The sequence below is a fragment of the Mauremys mutica genome, chromosome 1 (assembly GCF_020497125.1).
Source record: "Mauremys mutica isolate MM-2020 ecotype Southern chromosome 1, ASM2049712v1, whole genome shotgun sequence".
NCBI classification, from domain to species: domain Eukaryota; kingdom Metazoa; phylum Chordata; order Testudines; family Geoemydidae; genus Mauremys; species Mauremys mutica.
The window spans coordinates 99,541,613-99,558,376 of record NC_059072.1 but is presented as its reverse complement, the minus strand read 5'-3'; the positions used below and the strand labels follow the sequence as shown (position 1 = coordinate 99,558,376).

Genomic DNA, 16,764 nt, shown 5'->3' with positions numbered 1-16,764 from the left:
AAAGGTCGTCTTTGATTGTTAGAAACTGGTATTTTCTGAATCCCACTGTTTAACAGCACAAGGAACAACTGGACAAAGTTATTCATACACTGTCGGCCAACATGCATCACTCTTGGCTTGGAGGGCCCATTTCTAGCAGCGAGCTATCAACTCAGTCTCGCTCCATCAACCCACATTAGCCCTTTGCCTCTCTGCTGGTACTGCACAGGGATGCCAACTGTAACATAGTAATAAAAATACGTACAGAGCATTCCACATTTTTCAGAAAGTGCTGCATGAACATTATAATTACTTGACCATCCCTTTGATGTAGGGGAATAAGTATTCTTTTCCTCATCTATAAAATGTGGCTACTGAGATGGAGAGGTTAAGTGGCTTGTCCAACCCCACAAGGAAATCAACTGGCAGAATCTGATTGGAAGTAATGACTTCTTAGTCAAGTGACTGCTGCTCTGAGCACTGTCAACAGGCTGCAGAGGGACCTGGATCCACCACTATTCAGTTGTGACAGAAGGCCCAAGGATAATGGTGAGAGAAAAGGGGTAATCTGGAGGATTTTACAGAAACTTCTATGAACAGTTTGGTCCCTCTGTTTAGAATGTGTGGAACCAAATTTCTGTCTGAAATATAATTTCTGACCAGCTCCTTCACCAGTTCTCATAGAAGTAGCCAATATCCGTGACATAAGGTGAACTCTACCAAGCATGTTCAAGACTGCCTCTAACTTCAATACAAAGTGATGAATAATTTGGCCTGATTCATCACTGCCCTGTATGTTGTGCAATCATTTACCCCTGTGCAGAGTGGATGTAAAATGCTTCCATTCTTATTTAGTAGCTTTTTACATCCATTTTGCATCCTGCCTGGAGTAAATAACTAAACAATGAATCAGGCATTAACAGCAAACTGGTTACTAGACCACAAATGGCAGCCATGGTGTTTTCAAAGTTGGTGGAAAATAGAAAAAAGTAATGAAAAATGTTACTGTCCCTCACTGCTATTAACCATGCCATTCAATATGTACTTTTCTATCTGTGTGAACACATCTGTTAAATTGCGTACACAGAAAAATTAATCCAATCTATGGCTTGTATTAGTCTGATTCTAAAGCAGCATTGATCCATGGCTGCATAGGGACAATATTTGCCCTTACTGAATTTCTTCATGGGATGAAAAAAAATCACCTGACTTTGTGTTTAGCATCCAGAGAACCAATGGAAAAAAGCACTTTAAAGCCCAAATCCTGCAAATATTTAAGCATATGTGTAATGTTACTCATCTGAGTGAAGATACACATTGTTTAAGTATTTGCAGGATCCTTTACAATAGGATGCTTTCTACAGCTACACTTTAAACAGTCTAAATCTATTGTGTTTCTAAAGCAAATTTGATTTGTTCCTTTCTATTTTACTGATATGTAGCTTTTCTTGCTTTGTGCTTTAACTACATTTCATTATGGAGAGGCACACCATGAACAGAGGTTCATTACATGGGTATGCATGCAAAAAAATTAATCCTGAGGAGACAATGGTTATGTATTATCCTTTACCTGTTCACTTTGAATGTCGTAAAAGAACTACATTGGATTGTACTATCTTGGCTGAATCTTAACTTTTCTTTTGCCTGTGTATTGACTCTCCTCTGCTTTCCTATAAGGATGTGATGTTTGTGCTAATCTTTCTTGGTTTGTGTGACGCTGGCAGCCAGGTCAGATCCAGGACACAGGCCAATTCACTAGTGTATTAGAATAGATCAAAATGAGTGTAAATGTTAGAGTGTATTCAGGTGTTTAAACTTCATGAAAACTAGTGGAATGTTACTTGTATTGTTTTCACTTATCTGTTCCTATTATAATGTAATAGAAAACATTTACATTGTATATACCCTAGTAACTAAATAAGCTATCAAAGAAATCTTGTGAAATGCTAATGAAGGATTTAAGGACTTTAACAGAAAATGCTAATTTCAAACCCAGTGGCCATTACAAATGATGGTCAGAGGTCAAAAGACTAAGTGCATTCCTCACTCACTGTCATCAAAGGAAAAGTCCATGTGGGTCCTGTATGGACTCTTACAGGGAAGACACAGTCACTTCCCGGCAGGGCGTAGGGGAGTGGGTCTCGGGGAGGGCCTGGGGGGGATGCTGGGCTGTGAGGGGGCAGGGAAGATCTCTGTGTATTGGGGCACTAGGGAGTTGGGATTCTGTGTGGGGTGCTGGGCACTTGTGGTGGGGCTGTGGGCAGGGGGGCGCTGGGCAGGGGGGCACTGAGTTGGATGCTGTGCATTTGTGGAAGGGTTCTGGGGGTGCGTTAGGCATAGCAGGTCAAGGGGGGGCTCTGACCATAGGGAGTTGGGGGGTGTTCCTGGTGGGCAGGGGGTGGGCTGTGTGATACAGCATGGGCACCTCCCCCCCCCCCAGGGGAAGGGGCATGCTTGCAATACAGGGCCGGGCAGCCTAGTGTGCATCTGGCAAATTCTGGTTTGTAAATAGTGCCCTTGCACTGGGCTGGGTGGAGCAGGAAGGCCCCTGCCATGCCATGCCCCATTGCCCCTGGCTGGCCCCTCAGTCTGGGGACAAACCCTCTCTTGCCATGCTCCATTGTCCCTATTGGGGCCCACAAATATGTTTGGCGCCGAGCCCACAAAAGGTTAATCCATCCCTGATGAATCTAGAGTTAATTTATTATAGAATTGGCTGCCAGTATTGTCTTTGGTGTAAGATCTGGAGTGCCAATTGATCTGGGGTAAGTGACTGGTCTCTTCTCTTGGCACTAGGAGCAACCTGGTATGGTGTGATTTTTGGTTTAAAGAACCTTTTATCACGAAGTTCAATTTGCTTGGGTGGCAGGATAGACTGGATAGTCTGAGGGCACTGCCTATGACTCCATGGTAGGACGGGTATAGTTATCCAGGAGTTCATATTTGTTACTGGCTTGGTGAAATCTAAGGATAGAATATACCACCACTTTGGGGAGTCTGCCCTGGCTTCTGACCGTTTGCTGAGGGAGACCGTCACAGTTGTGAGCCACTCCAGACAACATGACAGCTTCTCTTAGAAGTTTTGATTAATATATTAATTCTGCAGAAATTTTATATCCTACCTTAAGTGCTAGGAAAATATTTAATCACATTTTTTCAAATTAATAGGAATAGAATTAAGTTTACTTGTCATGGGTCAGTCCTCTGCACCCAGAACATAATTGCAATAGAAGACCCAGGGATAATGGTGGGAGGGAAAATGAGGGAATCTGGACTATCTTATAAATAAAATAGATGAGCAAGTGGAATGTTGACTTCAATCTTTGTCTAAATTAGCTTTCTTATGCTGTAGGCTGGCAGAGTATTTGGGAAGGCCCTAGAAAAGGCAACAAGTGAGTTTGTTGCAGCATCCTAAAGCCTAATTAGTAATGAGACCTTCTCCTTCAAAGACTTTTACAACACAACCTCAGACATATTAGCATCATGGTAGATGATGCATAAGCTTAAATAATCAAGGGAATTTTCACTGTTAAGCATCTGGGGATGTGAATGTGTTTCATGTAACAAGAGGATAACTTAAATTCTACTGTATTTCTTTCTCTAGTTGGGACATGACAGGGAAAATGTTTTTGCAGGGGTGGGAGAATTGTCTTACTCCAAGGAATGCTTCTGAAGGGCACAGCAAACTGTTATGTTTTGCAGCACAGACACACAGAAGTTAGATAAAAACATTAATACTCTTGCAGGAAGGTTGCAGCATAACACTACTTTATTTCTTAGAATTCAGAACACACAGAATACAGAGTAGGAGAGAAAACAGGCTGCTACCTAAGGCAGCGAGGCACAGCTCACCTCACCTCACCTTACTGTAGGCTGACAAGGTAGGTAAGGTAATATCTTTTATTGGACAAACTTCTGTTGGTGAGAGAGACAAGCTTTCAAGGCACACAGAACTCTTCTTCAGGTCAGGGAAAGGTACTCTGAATGTTACCATCTGTCTGCAAACCCACTCTGCTAAGCCCAGATTGCATATTGCCTTATAGAGCTCTATAACGAGCAAGCAGGACCAGGTTTAAAGTGACAGCTTGTAATTTTTAGTTTTCAATGGACCCCCACAAACCAAAGATAGTCCAACAAAGGTTTGTCTTGTGGCTGTAGCATGCTGGCTGACTTGATGTCATTTTCTGTGATCTCTCATTATTGAGGCTCTTCCTATGGTCTGATGCAGACTATTTCTTTTGAAGCTGGGAGGCCATCATTCCTACAGCTTCACCTTGCCTCGTGACATGCTGAGCCAAATTCCACTCTCATTTTGTACTCCTCTAAATGATGACAGAGAAACATGGTGACAGTTGTGACAAGGAGGGGAGGGTGCATTGGCACAAAGATGCTGCAACTTCACTTGTTTGCTATGGGGAAAAGCACCTAAGAGGCTATGCTGGCTGAAATGCATGCACAGCAAGGGTGCTCAGGAAGTTCATTGATGCATTTTTCCCCTCAGAGGCACTCACATGCAAACATCCTATGGAACCCTTGTGGGAGTTAAAGCTGCACACCATGGCAGGAAGAGGCAGAAATACTGTCTGCCTCCCACCAATCTGAATTCCTCATAGGATGCAAGAAACCTAGGTGATGCAGGAAGTGTATATTTTAAACATCCCTACACCAGCTTTTTTGAATTTGCCCCACTGTTGAGCCTATTAGCAAAAACAGGCCTGAAGGTGCCAAGAAACTCAGTGTCTTAACATCCATCTGTTCGAGTTAAGGACAGTCTGTCTGGCTCTGTCTGACCCAATGATTATTTAAGTATTTATCCACAGCAGATAGTCATTGGATCAGAGAGAGAGTGACTCAGTAATCCAGTGGTTAGGGCATCCCCATGGGAGACCAGAATCTAGTCCCCCCGCTCCAATCACTCGTTCATTATTTATCCAGAGTGGCACAGCTTTAATAGGAGAGATTGAGGGAGCCCCGCCCCACCAGAATAGATCACAGTGGAGCCTAAAACTGGGATTTAGGTGCCTAGGTCAGAGGATTAGGTGCCTAAGTACCTTTGTTGATCCCACCCTTATGTCTGACTTTCAACAGTCTCTGTTCTCCCTTGCAGCTGAACCAGTTTAGCATGAATAAAGACTATTCAACTGAAATCTAAACCAAAATTCAATATATGTATTATTTGAGTTATCTCCAGTCCTAATTCCTCTGTCTTTTCTGCAACAGAGTCCATGCTCCAGATTTAAACTATACGGTTGTGACATTGCACTCTATATGATTTTATGAAAGTATGCTGATGAGTGTGAATATAATGTAACTAAAACATGCTTCATGCAAAAGGTCTCTTGTAAAGTATCATTACAAAGCTTATAATCTACGGAGTGTGATCATCCTGTTTGTATAAAGGTATCACTCTTGTATCTGAAATTAGAAATATGAAATATAACTCTGAGGGCCTATTGTAATTATGCAAAGTGCAGGCCATTAATGGTGGTTTGGAATCTTGATGGCTCCCATCAACCAGGACAATTGACTGTGGATTACTCTGTTTGCAGGCAGGCCTTCCTGTGAGTCAGGCTGGGAGGAATGAAGGCTGGGGTCTTACAGTGACATGTGATCATGTCAACTGAACTGGAATCCATCTTTAACCTGGTGTTTTTCCATTGAGAAGGAGGGGTGGGAACCCAGAGGGACAAAGGATTCCCACCTTATGCAAAAGATCTATAAATGGGTGGAACAGAACAAAGGGGGAGCCATCATGAGAAATCCCCTAGCTACCACCCGAGCTGGAACAAGGGCTATCACCAAGGGAAAGGATTGTGCCCAGACTAGGAAGGTGTCTGTGAAATAAACTTATTGAAACATTTCTGAGGGTGAGATTTTGTCTGTATTCAGTTTTATTACTGTATTAGACATAGACTTGTGTGTTTTGTTTTTCTTGGTAATTAACTTTGTTCTGTCTGTTACTACTTGGAACCACTTAAATCCTACTTTCTGTATTTAATAAAATCACTTTTTACTTATTAATTAACCCAGAGTATGTATTAATACCTGGAGGGGAGGGGCAAACAGCTGTGCATATCTCTCCATCAGTGTTATAGAGGGCGAACAATTGATGAGTTTACCCTGCATAAGCTTTATACAGGGTAAAACAGATTTATTTGGGGTTTGGACCCCATTGGGAATTGGGCATCTGAGTGTTAAAGACAGGAATACTTCTTAAATTGCTTTCAGTTAAGTCTGCAGCTTTGGGGCACGTGGTTCAGACTCTGGGTCTGTGTTGGAGCAGACTGGTGTGTCTGGCTCAACAAGACAGGGTGCTGGAGTCCCAAGCTGGCAGGAAAAGCAGGGGCAGAAGTAGTCTTGGCATATCAGTTGGCAGTTCCCAAGGGGGTTTCTGTGATCCAACCCGTCACAACAGTCTTTAGGGAAAGCACTATCTTTCATTATATACTGTCTAGCCTAGTGGGGCCCTCATCACTGACTGGTGCCAGTTGCGCTATCACAGTACAAATAATAAATTTCAGCTGAGCCTCTCAAGTCTCTATAGGAATTGAACATTTTAATTTTCTTGTAAGAGGTGTTTAGTGTTTGTTTTTAATACTCTACAAAAATGGGTAAACAAATAATTTTAACTAACGCTAATTTAAAGGGAGTGAATGGTATCCCTGGAAGGAGAAACTGTGAGTTCTCAAATGGCTAGGCATTACAAATGGACTTCTCCCTGGCTGTTTTCATGAAAAGAGACCTTCCCTGAAGTGGTTGTATCCCAATGAGATGCAAAACTAGGACACTGTAAATAAACAAGCATGCATTAGAAATGTTTTCTTCCTTGTGGAAATCATCGGATTAGGCTATTGAATGTAATCCCATCTAATGTCTCAGAGTGAGGGACACCAAAGGCAAGATTGACTGGTGGGATGCATCTCTTGGAAAATTAAGCACTTATTCAACCAGGGGGCTAGGAATCACAGCATGCATGATTTCCTTCGCACACCTTCAGCTCTTATTAATCCGTTTTCTTTAGCAGAGCTTGTGTTAATGGGGAGGTACTGCAGGCATCAGCATTCTTATTTTTATTTATTATTTGCATTATGGTAGTGCTTGGGACAGGGCCGGCTCCAGGGTTTTGCCGCCCCAAGTGGTGGGGAAAAAAAAGTCACGATCGCGATCCGCGGCAGTTTCCACCGCGCCACTTTCTTCTTCGGTGGCAATTTGGTGGCGGGTCCCTCAGTCCCTCTTGGAGTGAAGGACCCGCCGCCGAATAGCCGCTGAAGAGCCCGATGTGCCACCCCTTCCCCTTGCCTGCCCCAAGCACCTGCTTGCTGGGCTGGTGCCTGGAGCCGGCCCTGGCTTGGGAGCACCAACATGCCTCAGGACCCCAATGTTCTGGGAGCTGTACAAACACAGAACAAAAAAACAGTCTTGCCGCCAAAGAGTTTACAATTTAATAGAAGGTAATACAACCTTCATCACATGTACTACTTGTCAGGTGTGTTAATGGTAATGGAATTATTTCACAAGGAGGGAGGAAGAGCTATGTATAACAAGGACAAACAAGGTATGATTTATTACCAAAAGCTACTTAGTGCAGTAAGATGACTGCTAACATTTTGCTTCCTGGTAGGAGATTACATTTCACATGGCTCAGGAATTTTTAGCAAGAAGCAAGATTACTATGTCATACACTATTACTAGTAAATAATGGGATCTTGCAGTACTTGGGCTTCATTGATGAAGTCAGTACAGCTGTAGGAATAGCCACAGTAATGACAGTCTGCATTTCCTTAGCACATTCCATTGGCAGGCTCAAAGGATTGAGCAAGCCCTACACCATAGCAGTGAGCTAGACGCATGAGTAAACTGAGGCAGAGAGGCTGTGAGTGACTGGGCTAGGGCCACAAGAAAATGGCAGAAGTGCAAACAAAACCTTGGCGTGCACGTGTTATCCGGCTTGTTATGCAATGTAAAATGCAAGGACAAGTTAAAAAAAATTGTCCCTTTAAATCCGAACTTCCGTCCTAACAACAGCTTGGCTATTGGAGATAAACGTCTTTTACAGCCATCACTTTCCTTGGCAGTGTACAAAGCGAAGCTGGGCCTCTGTGTATCTCATGGAGCTTCGCTCCCGGAGATCAGGCTGACCAGGTCCCTGGTGGGTGCCCTGCGGAGGAGCAGCGCCCACAGCAGCACCCAACACAGCTTGCAAACGTAAGGACTATGTTCCTATTCTTGATGCACCAGCAAAGGTTTTGCGAACCCGCCTCTCTCCCTGGGGGGAGCGGGGCAGTGGATGTTGGGGAGGATAGATGGCGGGGAGGGGTTCAGTGCCGTGGGGAGGATGAGGGTAGCAGCATTAGAACAATTTCTGTAGTGCGGGTACTCAAAACTATTCAGCAAAACTGTCAGTTCTGTACATGCTGGAAACCACGTGGTGCTGCTCCCCCCCCAGCGCCCCTTATTCCAGCCCCCCTGGATGGGTGGGGGGGTATAAGGGGTCGGAGCAGCGGATGGAGGCGGGAGGGTATCAGAGGTGCGGGGAGCGGAGCAGTGGGAGGGATGGGGGGGATGAGGGAGGCTATCGGGGGTGGGGGCAGCCGGATGAGGGATTCCGTGCGGGGGGGGGTGAGGATGGGGGAGGGTATCGAGGGGGCAGCAGAGTGATCCCCCCCCCCCTCGGGCATCTCCTGAGCCGGGGCCCGGGGGGGGGGGCGGACCGAGGACAGGGCCCTTCCGTAAACACCATCCAGCCCTTCCCCCTCCCGCCTGGACGGTTCCATTCTGTCCGGAGAGGGGGGGCACCTACCCCCCACCCCGGGAACAGAACTAAACCCGGAACCGCGGACTGGCGGGGCGGGAGGGGGATCCTGCCTCTCTCTGATTATTGCCCCCGCCCCCAGCCTGAGCCTCCCTCGAGCCTCCATCTGCGTGGCTGAGCTGAGCGAGCTACAAAGGGTTAAACCCCCCCCCGCCTCTCGGCGGAATGGAAGCGCCCAAGGAGCTACTAATAGTCGCGGATAAGTGTCTCGCGGGGGGGGGAGGACGGGGGTTTAAAGCCCCGACAGCTGAGTGGCAGCGCGAGAGGCAGCCCGGGCCGCAGGGTGAGCCCCCCGCCCCCGCCATCCCGGGGAGCTGCCCCACGGGGACCGGGTGAGCGGGGGCCCCTGCGGGGGGGACCCCGGCTCTGCCCCCCCAAACGGGCGGGGGGGGCTGGGTTTTGGGGTGTCACTGCTGGGCAGACGTTGCCCCGCTGTACTAGGGAGGCGGCTGAGCCCCTCCGGCGGGGGGGTGTGGGGGGGGTCGCTGATGCCACCCCCGTGTTTGTAAACAAACCCCGCCTGGCCCTGGGGGACTGTCCCCCCCCCCCCCGTTGGGGCGCTGGCAGAGGCCGGGGGCGGCCGTGCGCGGTGGGAGTTGGGGGGTCCCCGGAGCCCGGCCGGGGTTCCCTTGGAAGCGCTGTTTGTTTTGCTGGGCTTGTGCCAAAGCTCCTGCCTCCAGTCACGGCCAAAAGCGCCGCTGGGGGAGGAGCCCTGGCCCGGCGGGGCGGAGCCGCCGGGGCGAGGGGGCCTGCAGTGGGGGGCCCGCCCCGTGGTGCCGCTGCGGGTGGGGGGAGAAGGGGGAACTGAGCCGCTGTCCTATTGCTTGTGTGTGGAGACAAGTGGCTCCTGCACGGCGCCCGCGCGGGACTCTGCATCCAGGCTCCGATCGGCTGCAAGGGCTGGCAGCCTCCCCGTGTCGGAAAGGTCAGCGTGCCTGCGGGACTGAACATCCCCGGGCAGGTGTGACGACACATGGTGCAACCCTCCCGTTTTGCAACTAGTTGCAGTTTCTGCCGCGCAGCGTTACACCGGCCTGCTGCCGCACTCTGAGGTCGGCTTCTTTACGTGACAGCCCACTTTGCCCCATGCCTGACACAGGTTATTTCGGAAACTAGCAGCTGTTAAGCAGTAGAAAGATGTGTTACCCCTGGAGACGTCAGTGCTCACCTAGACTGGCAGAGAAGCAGCATCCGTCCCTTCAGAGGGCAAGTAGCACACATTTGAAAATAAAGTACCCTAGGACAGTGATCTTCAACCTGTGGACCCTTGGGGAGGGTGTCTGCAAACTAGGTGTAAGATTTTCAAAGGCTTTGGTATCTCCATTTTAAAATTTTTAGGGGTCCTAACATGAAAAAAGATTGAAAATCACTGCCCTAGCCCTACTGAAACTGACATAGGGAAAAACTGACTGCGAGGGGGGGGGGGAACACAAACAACTTGTCTGTATATTCTCAATAGAAAAGTAAGAGGGAGCTCTAGACAGTTTTTCCTTTATAGTAGCAAAGGGTGCTGTACTTGGTGTAAACTTTAGTGACATAAATGTGCTTGTACCTTAACCATCATCATACTTCCATAGCTAAGTGGCTGTCTATGTAAATTTAATCAACTAACAATAAACATGCCACAGACCTGAAGAAATATATATGGGAATAAAGGTTTGAAAGAAAACTGAGGAAGCCCTGAAAACCTCCATCAAGAAAATTAATTGATGTTCTAACCAAATGCTGTAGACAAAAGATACAGATGTCACATAAAAAAAAACTTGTGTAGACCTCTCAGCAAATCACTTCTTAACAATAAAAAAAGGACTGGTGGTTCAAACCAAACAAGCCTAACAACTTGCTACAAACTGCCATAGACTAAGAGGGAAAGTGAGGGAATTGTCTAACTTTTAAAACAGAGCTTCCACTAGCCCTGACATACTGTACGAGTACATATCAATGCTACAGCAGAAGTCAGGGCATCTGATTTGGGTGGTGGTGGGGGAAGTAGCACAAACTGAAGATGCAGTAGGCATTGGCTTGTTCTGGCAAAGGTAAAAAGAACATAAACCAAATGAAAAGAAACAAGACTCATCAATCCAGACTAGTAAATGTTGGGCAGAACACTTCCAAGGCCTACACAAAGGGATCCAGTGTGGAAATCTTACTTGAACAAAACAGCATTACAGATGCTCCCTGAGTTACGCAAACCTGACATACACAAATCGGGAAAAAGTTCTGTAAGCTAGAAATAGGGTTGTTTTGTTTTTTGTTTTGCGTAATGGTTGGAGATATGTATGGTCGGAACAGAATGCTTGTGTAAATCGGGGAGCTCTGTATTTTTTAAAAATCTGCTTGAAGCCTCTATTAAAGTAAACTGCCAATCCTCCCTCAAGATACCTCGTATTTTACGTGAACTAAGGAAAACCTTCAGGAAACTTAAACTGGGGGAAATCACATGGCCCAGATAATGTCAAAGAAGATACCTAATATACCCAGGCAGCCATTCTAAAACTGTTTTACCTAATCCTGCAGTCTAGACACTTCCCTGATATGTGTCATATGGACTAATTAGCCTAATATATAAAAGCAAGATTCCCTAACCCAAACAACTATAGAGGTATCTAAGTCAGCAGCAAAATATTCCATAGTATTTTCCTTTAAAAGAATACAAAATTTGACTAACAATGGAATCTGTAAAAACAACCAGGAGTCCTTGTGGCACCTTAGAGACTAACATTTATTTGGACATAAGCTTTTGTGGGCTAAAACCCACTTCATCAGATGCATGGAGTGGAAAATACAGAGGCAGGTATACATACACAACATATGAAAAGATGGGAGTTGCCTTACCAAGTTGGGGGTCAGTGCTAACAAGCCAATTCAATTAGGGTGGAAGTGGGCTATTCTCAACAGTTGACAAGAAGGGAGGAAAATCACTCTTGTAGTGCTAATGAGTTCAGTGTAATCAAGGTGGCCCATTTCGAACAGTTGACAAGAAGGTGTGAGCATCAGCAGGGGGAAAATTAGTTTTTGAAGTGACCCATCCACTCCCAGTCTTTATTCAGGCCTAATTTGATGGTGTCCAGTTTTCAAATTAATTCCAGTTCTGCAATTTCTTGTTAGAGTCTGTTTTTGAAGGGTGTTTTTTTTTGTAGAATTGCCACTTTTAAGTCTGTTATTGAGTGTTCAGAGAGATTGAAGTGTTCTCCTACTGGTTTTTGAATGTTATAATTTTTGATGTCAGATTTGTGTCCATTTATTCTTTTGTGTAGAGACTGTCCAGTTTGGCCAATGTACATGGCAGAGAGGCATTGCTGGCACATATCACATTGGTAGATGTGCAGGTGAACCAGCCCCTGATGGTGTGGCTAATATGGTTAGGTCCTATGATGGTGTCTCTTGAATAGATATGTGGACAGAATTGGCAGCGGGGTTTGGTTCGTGGGTTAGTGTTTTTGTTGTGTGGTATGTAGTTGCTGGTGAGTATTTGCTTCAGGGTGGGGAGCTGTCTGTAAGCGAGAACTGACCTGTCTCCCAAGGTCTGTGAGAATGAAGGATCGTCCTTCAGAATAGGTTGTAGATCCTTGATGATGTGCTGGAGAGGTCTTAGTTGGGGGCTGTAGGTGATGACTAGTGGCGTTCTGTTACTTTCTTTGTTGAGCCTGTCCTGTACTAGGTGACTTCTGGGTACCCTTAATCTGTGAAAGTCAAATTGGATTCCTTCCTGGAAATTGACCACATCTTTACCTTACGGGTCCTGTTCAATATAGGCTTTTTATACTGCGTTTATCACCGTAGTATCTGAGCACCTTCCAATAGTATGTTAAGTAATGTGGCTACACAGCTGTCATTTGTTGTTTGTTCTCTCATTTCTTCCCCAGAGGGAGAAACGAGTGGATTATCTTGTTAAATATACCTGGTGTGTGTGTGTGTGTGTGTTAGAGAAGGCAAGGTCAAAGAAATGTGCCTTGCACTTGGAGCAGATAGTGGTGCTGTTTGTGATAAAAAGCAGAAATTGGAAATATAAATTCAGTACTTTAAAAAAAAAAAAAAAAAAGCTCATCCAACAGCTACCAGGTGAAGGTAAACACCACTTGCATTATCCTGCAGTATATGCAGAACCAGAACCTGCAAAAGCAAAATCAGGCGAGGAGGCGATGGCAGCGCGGTGACGAGAGTGATGAGGACATATACATGGACATAGACTTCTCACAAAGTACGGGCCCCGGCAATGTGCACATCACGGTGTTAATGGGGCAGGTTCATGCCATGGAACGCCAATTCTGGGCCCGGGAAACAAGCACAGACTGATGGGACCGCATAGTATTGCAGGTCTGGGACGATTCCCAGTGGCTGTGAAACTTTTGCATGCGTAAAGGCACTTTCATGGAACTTTGACTTGCTTTCCCCTGTCCTGAAGCACCAGAATATCAAGATGAGAGAAGCCCTCACAGTTGAGACGCGAGTGGAATAACCCTGTGGGAACTTGCAATGCCAGACAGCTACTGGTCAGTCGGGCATCAGTTTGGAGTGGGAAAATCTACTACTACTACTACTAGGAGATATATCTATCTCCTAGAACTGGAAGGGACCTCGAAAGGTCATTGAGTCCAGCCCCCTGCCTTCACTAGCAGGACCAAGTACTGATTTATGCCCCAGATTCCTAAGTGGCCCCCCAAGGATTGAACTCATAATCCTGGGGTTAGCAGGCCAATGCTCAAACCAGTGGGGCTGCTGTGATCCAAGTAGACAATGCAATCAAAAAGCTGCTGATATCAAGGGTAGTGACTCTGGGAAATGTGCAGGCCATAGTGGATGGCTTTGCTGCAATGGGATTCCCTAACTGTGGTGGAGCGATAGACAGAACCCATATCCCTATCTTGGCACTGGAGTACCAAAGCAGCGAGTACATAAACCGAAAGGGGTACTTTTCAGTGGTGCTGCAAGCACTAGTGGATCACAAGGGATGTTTCACCAACATCAGTGTGGGATGGCTGGGAAAAGTGCATGACGCTTGCATCTTCAGGAACTCTGGTCTGTTTCAAAAGCTGCAGGAAGGGACTTTCTTCCCAGACCAGAAAATCACCATTGGGGATGTTGAAATGCCTGTAGGTATCCTTGGGGACCCAGCCTACCCCTTAATGCCATGGCTTATGAAGCCATACACAGGCAGCCTGGACAGGAGTCAGGAGCTGTTCAACTATAGGCTGAGCAAGTGCAGAATGGTGGTAGAATGTGCATTTGGATGTTTAAAAGCACGCTGGCGCAGTTTACTGACTCGGATAGACCTCAGCAAAACCAATATTCCCATTGTTATTACTGCTTGCTGTGCACTCCACAATATCTGTGAGAATAAGGGAGAGACGTTTATGGCAGGATGGGAGGTTGAGGCAAATCGCCTAGCTGCTGATTACGCGCAGCCAGACACCAGGGCGGTTAGAAGAGTACAGGAGGGTGCGGTGCGCATCAGAGAAGCTTTGAAAACCAGTTTCATGACTGGCCAGGCTACGGTGTGAAAGTTCTGTTTGTTTGTCCTTGATGAACCCCCCCACCCCTTGGTTCACTCTCCTTCCCTGTAAGCTAACCACCCTCCCCCCTGCCCCCTTCGATCACCGCTTGCAGAGGCAATCAAGTCATTGTTGCTTCACATTCATGCATTCTTTATTAATTCATCACACAAATAGAGGGATAACTGCCAAGGTAGCCCAGGAGGGGTGGAGGAGGAGGGAAGCACCAGGTGGGGTGGGGTAGGAGGGAAGGACAAGGCCACGCTGCCCTTTAAAACCTTAAAACTTATTGAATGCCAGCCTTCTGTTGCTTGGGCAATCCTCTGGGGTGGAATGGCTGAGTGGCCGGAGGCCCCCCCCACCACGTTATTGGGCGTCTGGGTGAGGAGGCTATGGAACTTGAGGAGGAGGGTGGTTGGTTACACAGGGGCTGTAGCAGTGGTCTGTGTTCATGCTACCTTTCCTGCAGCTCAGCCATACGCTGGAGCATATGAGTTTGATGCTCCAGCAGCCTGATCATTGACTCCTGCCTTCTGTCAGCAAGCTGACGCCACTTACTCTCTTCAGCCCGCCACCTCTTCTCGCGTTCATATTGTGCTTTCCTGCACTCTGACGTTGTCTGCCTCCACGCATTCTGCTATGCTCTGTCAGTGTGGGAGGACAGCATGAGCTCAGAGAACATTTCATCCCGAGTGCATTTTTTTCGCCTTCTAATCTTCGCTAGCCTCTGAGAAGGAGAAACATATGCAGCTGGTGGAGGGGGGGAAAAAGGGAGAGTGGTAGTTAAAAAGACACATGTTATAGAACAATGGGTAGACTCTTTCATGGTAAACCTTGCTGTTAACATTACATAGCATATGTGCTTTCATTACGAGGTCGCATTTTGATGGATTCAACCCTCCCCACACCTCATGGTAATAGTGGGGAACATTTCTGTTCAGTCACAGGCAAACAGCCCAGCAGGAACGGGCACCTCTGAATGTCCGCTTAATAAAACCCCACCCTATTTCAACCAGGTGACCATGAATGATATCACTTTCCTGAGTTTAACAGAGAGAGATAAAGAACGGATGTTGTTTGAATGCCATCAAACACAGGGACCATACGCTGCAATGCTTTGTTCTGCAATGATTCCTGACTACATGCTACTGGCCTGGTGTGGTAAAGTGTCCTATATGGAGGATGGAATAAGGCTGCCCTCCCCAGAAACCTCTTGCAAAGGCTTTGGGAGTAGATCCAGGAGAGCTTTATGGAGATGTCCCTGGAAGATTTCTGCTCCATCCCCAGGAGCATTAACAGACTTTTCTAATAACTGTACTAGCTGCGAATGCCAGGGTAAATTAATCATTAAACATGCTTGCTTTTAAACCATGTTTGATATTTACAAAGGTACACTCACCAGAGATCCCTTCTCCACCTTCAGGGTCCAGGAGCCTGCCTTGGGTGGGTTCGGGGGTTACTGGCTCCAGGTCCAGGGTGAGGAAACAGATCCTGGCTGTTTGGGAAACTGGTTTCTCTGCTTCCTTGATGTGAGCTATCTTCAACCTCCTCCTCCTCATCTTCCTCGTCCCCAAAAACCGCTTCCGTGTTGTATCCTACTCCATTGACGGAGTCAAAGCACAGGATTGGGATACTGGTGGCTGCAACCCCTGGAATGGCATGCAGCTCATCATAGAAGCGGCATGTTTGAGGCTGTGACCCGGAGCGGCCGTTTGCCCCTCTGGTTTTTTGGTAGGCTTGCCTGAGCTCCTTAAGTTTCATGCGGCACTGCTGCGAGTCCCTGTTATAGCCTCTGTCCTTCATGCCCTTGGAGACTTTTTTTTTTCCCCCCCAAATGTTTTGGCATTTCATTTACTGTAACAGAGTTCTGATAGCACGGATTCATCTCCCCATACAGTGATCAGATCCCGTACCTCCCGTTCGGTCTATGCTGGAGCTCTTTTGTGATTCTGGGACTCCATGGTCACCTCTGCTGATGAGCTCTGCATGGTCACCTGTGATGATCAGCTCACAACGCTGGCCAAAGAGGAAATGAAATTCAAAAGTTCGCGGGACTTTTCCTGTCTACCTGGTCAGTGCATCTGAGTTGAGAGCGCTGTCCAGAGTGGTCACAATGGAGCACTCTGGGATAGCTCCCAGAGGCCAATACCGTCGAATTGCATCCACACTACCCCAAATTCGACCTGGCAAGGCTGATTTCAGCGCTAATCCCCTCGTCCGAGGAGGAGTAAAGAAATAGATTTCAAGAGCCCTTTAAGTCGGAAAAAAAGGGTTAAATTGAGGTAATGCTGCTAAATTCGACTTAAAATCATAGTGTAGACCAGGCCTAAGAAAGACGACCATTGCCATCAAAGACTTGATACTCTTTCCCTGTGTCATCTTGTGTTGGGCTGCTGGAGTTTATAATTAAAAGCCTGTGAACAACTACATCAGAAAAAAGAATAAGTTTCCTCTGTTTCATGCCTACACATGCCTCTGGTA

The 16,764-nt window shown here is 46.7% G+C and overlaps 1 protein-coding gene across 4 annotated transcripts in view; it reads left to right on the top strand.

Annotated features, from left to right (window-relative positions):
* Positions 1–8,034: 8,034 nt before the first annotated feature.
* TCP11L2 (t-complex 11 like 2) overlaps positions 8,035–16,764 on the top strand; it is a 33,969-nt gene continuing 25,239 nt past the window's right edge. The window contains exon 1 of one of the 4 annotated variants that reach the window (XM_044987328.1): positions 8,035–8,184. The gene's annotated coding sequence lies outside the window, so the exon portion shown is untranslated. Of the gene's footprint in view, positions 8,185–9,007; positions 9,124–9,635; positions 9,998–16,764 lie in introns of those variants that run through there. The other 3 variants (XM_044987338.1, XM_044987358.1, XM_044987349.1) reach the window with 3 other exon arrangements.